Below are 5,858 nucleotides of genomic sequence, written 5' to 3'. Positions count from 1 at the left end.
AATATCTGAACATCTTCCTATTTATCGATCATAAAGGTTAAAGAAAATAAATGATGGCTCAATCACTGCACTAGAACCAAGCAGTTAAACAGAATCTTTGACATCACAACTCATCAAAACTAACAAAAATTCAGTTAGCCTCATTGACTATCTCTGGGTGACCGACCCAGTCCTACGAATGTTTTCCACCAGCCACCAGGATAAATCGGGAAGCATACGCAGTGGTCAGTCCAAAAGCCTAGCATCCTTTGGTTGCGTGTCCCATTTGGAGGAAAAATTTCTACAAATACGCCATAGCTAGGGATCGAACTGCGGGTGTCTGAATGATAACCTAGATGTCCTACCGCGGTATCATAGTCTCGGGGACCACAATTCATCAAAACTAGCACAAAGTATCAAGCGCCCATAACCCAACTACCTAACATTCCTTCTTATCATTTTATGTGACAACTATCGGATAATCAAGGGAATATCCCTTATACAGTTGTACACTAGAAGTTTTTACTTTGCAAAATACAAAGGTTGAGGGTTCATTTTAAAAAAATATCAAAAACTTTTTTCATTGGCTTTTTTTTTTGACAGTGCATCGAGATTCATATAAAAAAGATAATACCATTATAAAAAGGTCTCCATCTACATGCGCATGTACGCTTACATTACGCAAACACTACATGTTCACACTGTTCATTTCACTACTGTTCATTTACTTTTCACTTGATCTATCATTAACTTGAACGGCAGAATGTTTGTATTGAGATCCCTCCCTGGCTTAATTGTTAATGCTCATTTTGACATATAGGAACGCTTCACGACATTTTTTGCTATCTCAAAGTCTTCGCATGTTCAATATCAGAATTGTTGGTCCCTTTGGAGGCCGGCAAGAGGGGAGGGGTGAATTGCCCTACAAAATTGAAACCAAAAACCCTTCTCAGATATTCAACTAACTTAAAAGAACTTGTAATTAAAACGGCAGAGACTAATTAAGACAAAAAGTAGACACAGAGGAATTACTTGGTTTGCAATCAGAGGATTGCTAATCCAAGGCAAAGAAGGCGCACTAATTGATTCTCCTCTGGGCGGAGTAGCCTCTTACAGCGTTGAAAGCACAGAAAGAAATAACACAAATGAAAGCACTGGATTACAAGTAGTTCGTTGTTTTTAAGTTTCTGGACCAAGGCTATATTTATAGTCTTGGTCCGGGCGCCTGGAAGGGTTCCGGGCGCCCTGGGGGGGATAAATTTTATCCCCCAACGGTCGGATCGAGTCAAAACTCGATCCTGTTGAAAAGTCGATTCCGGGCGCCCGGAAGGGTTCCGGGCGCCCCGGTCGGTTCTGGGCGCCCGGAATGGTTCCGGCCGCCCGGAGCCCTAAGGTCAACATAAGTTGACTTTTCGACTCTGGTTCATCTCGTCTCAGTTCGGCTCGTCTTGGTCCGGGTCTGTTTGCTCCGGCTCCGCTAGCTTGGGTGATCTCGACCTTCCGAAATAGGGCTCACCCGAACCCATGTTCCGGCCTTCTCCTCGAGCAGCCTTCCTTCCCGGTTTCTCGTCCCTCGAGCGCCGCGCACGCTCTTCTCGTCCACCGGTGTACTCTTCCGCGGACACCGCGTCCTTCGGACGCACCGAGCCCGTCGGCTCTCTCCCGTGCCGTCCTTCTCACTAGTCGCGTCTTCCGCTCGACTTCCTGTGTTCCTAAGCTCCTGCACACTTAGACACAAGGGATAAACAACGCAGGACCTAGCTTAACTTGTTTGATCACATCAAAACACCTCGGGGTTCCAACAATCTCCCCCTTTTTGATGTGAGCAACCCAAGTTAAGCTAGGGAAAAACAGATGCAATAAAACCAATTTATTTGCAATTAAGTACAAAGATATTTCATAAAAAAATTTATATACCTCCTCCTAGACTTAACATTCTTCTCCCCCTTTGATCACATTAAAAATAAGGGTTCTTTAAACAAGTCTAAGGTAAAAAAAAAATTAAGTGAATTTTCATAAAAAATTTCTAAGGCAATTAATATTAATTTCTAAGGCAATGTTTTAAAAGAGAATATCTAGTTTTAAAAAAATCTAAGTCAATATTCAGAAAATTTTTAAGTTATTTTCCATAAAAGATTTCTAAGGCAATTTTCAAAGGAAAATGTCTAAGACAATATTCATAGAAAAATTTCTAAGTTAATTAAAAAATATCTAAGTCAGTAATTTTCAGAAATTTTCTAAGTCAATTAAAAATTTATTCTCCAAAAAAAAATTATATATATATTTTTTTAATTATAAATTAATTTTAAATATTTTCTAACACAAATTGAATAACTCTTTTAATGCAGTAGGTAAATTAAGTTAATGCTTTTTCAGTTAGTCAATTAAACTTTTCATTTCGATACTTGGCTTCCAGGTCGTGGCGAGGCACTAGGCCTTCTTGGTTATTGGAGCAACAACCACTTCCTTAGACAAAGCCTCATAATGAAATTAGTCGTTTAATTTCCTTGCTGAAAATGCTAAGTCTAATTTTAAATTACACAGGTTTTTGGAACCCAGTAGAGGTTCCTACCTGCAGGGTTAACCAAGTATTTCCTAGGTACATAGATTTTTGATATATTTCTAATTTGACTTTGATGAAATCTATAATACCAATTTAAACCTCTATAATTTCTAAAAGTAGAAATATTTGAACTTTTATATTTTTTCATTCTTTCTATTTCTTCTTTTAGTTTTTCATTTTCAATTTTTAATTTATCAAAATCCTCTATAAGACATGATTTTGCTAAAATTCTTTTTGTTTCCAAAATTTCATTTTTTAATTTGATATTTTCATTTTCTAATTTATACATGGATTTAGTCATTGCCTTAATGCCAGAATAAAGTTGATCAGGGGGTAAGAGGCATACCTCACTTACCATATCGGACTTGAAGCCTGAATCTCCCCCTGCTTCGCTACCTTCATCTGAGGTCGCTCCCCCTTCATTGATGCTAGGTTCTGATGAGCTTTGCCCTTCGTAACTTGCCATCAGCGCTATCCCAGCATATTCTTGAGCTTCTGATTCGGATGAAGAAGTGTCGTCCCAAGTTGCTTTTAGGTTGTGTTTCTTGGGTGTCTTCATTTTGACCTTCTTGAGTTCTAGGTAGTCTTCCCTTAGGTGTCCCTCCTTCTGACACTGGTAGCACCGTACCTTTCTTCTACCTTTTTGATTCTTTTTATTCTACATTTTAAATTTATTAGATCTAAAAAACTTTTTAAAGTTTCTTACCATGTACGCTTCTTGATCGTCTTCGGAGTCTGACTCGGGTTCATCCTTGTTGGTTGCGTTCAGCGCCATAGTCTGGGTTGTGTCCTTTGATATCTCTGCATATCTAGTTTCGTGTAATTCAAAGGTAGAAAACAATTCTTCTAAAGTACTTACCTCCAGGTCTTTTGAGATGTAGTAAGCATTGACGATTGATGTCCACTCCGGAGTTCTTGGAAACGCGTTGAGCGCGTAGCGTATAGTGTCTCGGTTTGTTACCGTTTCACCAAGGTTTTTGAGACCAGTAACTAGTTCTTTTACCTTTGCATGTAGACCGGCTACTTTCTCACCTTTCTCCAGACGGATATTCATCAGTTTGTTGCGGAGGATGTCCCTTCTTGCGAGCTTTGCTTCGGGCGTGCCTTCATGGAGTTCCAAGAACTTCTCCCAAAGTTCTTTAGCAGATAAATAGTTTCCGATGCGGTTGACCTCTTGAGGCGGTAACACGCTCAGCAGGTGATGTTTGCTACCGACTCATTCTGCTCCTTCTTTGTCCAATCGCTCTCTTCTTTTTCTTTTCCATCTTTATCTATTGGAGCTAAAAAACCATATTTCATAATAAACCGAATTTCAAAATCTGTTTTTAGGAATACCTCCATACGACGCTTCCAATCTGCGAAGTTCCCCTCGAATTTTGGTGGGACGATGCTTGGTCCGGCCATCTTGTTGCTTCGATCGGCGGTTAGTCCTCCTGAAGCGTGCCTTGCTCTGATACCACTTGTTGGTCCCTTTGGAGGCCGGCAAGAGGGGAGGGGTGAATTGCCCTACAAAATTGAAACCAAAAACCCTTCTCGGATATTCAACTAACTTAAAAGAACTTGTAATTAAAACGGCAGAGACTAATTAAGACAGAAAGTAGACACAGAGGAATTACTTAGTTTGCAATAAGAGGATTGCTAATCCAAGGCAAAGAAGGCGCACTAATTGATTCTCCTCTGGGCGGAGTAGCCTCTTACAGCGTTGAAAGCACAGAAAGAAATAACACAAATGAAAGCACTGGATTACAAGTAGTTCGTTGTTTTTAAGCTTCTGGACCAAGGCTATATTTATAGTCTTGGTCCGGGCGCCTGGAAGGGTTCCGGGCGCCCTGGGGGGATAAATTTTATCCTCCAACGGTCGGATCGAGTCAAAACTCGATCCTGTTGAAAAGTCGATTCCGGGCGCCCGGAAGGGTTCCGGGCGCCCCGGTCGGTTCCGGGCGCCCGGAATGGTTCCGAGCGCCCGGAGCCCTAAGGTCAACATAAGTTGACTTTTCGACTCTGGTTCAGCCCGTCTCAGTTCGGCTCGTCTTGGTCCGGGTCTGTTCGCTCCGGTTCCGCTAGCTTGGGTGATCTCGACCTTCCGGAATAGGGCTCACCCGAACCCATGTTCCGGCCTTCTCCTCGAGCAGCCTTCCTTCCCGGTTTCTCGTCCCTCGAGCGCCGCGCACGCTCTTCTCGTCCACCGGTGTACTCTTCCGCGGACACCTCGTCCCTCGAACGCACCGAACCCGTCGGCTCTCTCCCGTGCCGTCCTTCTCGCTAGCCGCGTCTTCCGCTCGACTTCCTGTGTTCCTAAACTCCTGCACACTTAGACACAAGGGATAAACAACGCAGGACCTAGCTTAACTTGTTTGATCATATCAAAACACCTCGGGGTTCCAACAAGAATCACCTTCTTAGTGAGTCGCCTTCTCTACTTTTAAACAGGATCAATAAATATTACCATAAAACAAACAAGTTAATATCTGAACATCTTCCTATTTATCGATAGTAAAGCTTAAAAAAAATAAAAAATGTCTCAATCACTACACTGCAACCCAGCAGTTCAACAGAATATCTGACATCACAATTCATCAAAACTAACACAAAGTATAAACACCCTTAACTCTACTACCTAACATTCCTTTCTATAGTATTACTCAACTGCCTAACATTCCTTCTTATGTGACAACTATCAGATAATCAAGAGAATATCCCTTATACCAGCTAGACACTAGAAATTTTTACTTTACAAAACACAAAGATTAAGGGTTCACTTTGAAAAAGGTATCATAACACATTTATCATGTCTTTTTTTAACAGTGGATCGAGATTCATGCACAGAAAAATAATATCACTATAAAAAAAAATCTCCATCTACATACGCATATACGCTTACATTACGCAAACACTACACATACATCCACTGTTCATTTCACTACTGTTCATTTACTTTCCACTTGATTGGTCACTGACTTAAACGTCAAAATGTCTGTTCTAGGATCCCTCACTGGCCCAATTACTAACGCTCATTTTAACATGTAGGAGCGCTTCACGACCTTTTTTGCCATCTCAAAGTCTTCGCACATTCAACATGACAATCACCTTCCCATTGAGTCGTCTTCTCTGCTTTTAGACCGGATCAATAATCATTCCCATAAAACAAACAAGTTAATATCAGAACATCTCCCTATTTATCGATCGTAATGGTTAAAGAAAATAAAAGATGGTTCAATCACTGCACTGGAATCAAACAGTTAAACAGAATCTCTGACATAACAATTCATTAAAACTAGCACAAAGTATATCATTGTAATCAGGTCATTCATGTTCA

This window comes from Zingiber officinale, chromosome 4B (genome assembly GCF_018446385.1).
Source record: "Zingiber officinale cultivar Zhangliang chromosome 4B, Zo_v1.1, whole genome shotgun sequence".
In the NCBI taxonomy this organism is placed as follows: Eukaryota; Viridiplantae; Streptophyta; class Magnoliopsida; order Zingiberales; family Zingiberaceae; genus Zingiber; species Zingiber officinale.
Note: the sequence above shows the minus strand (reverse complement) of the source record.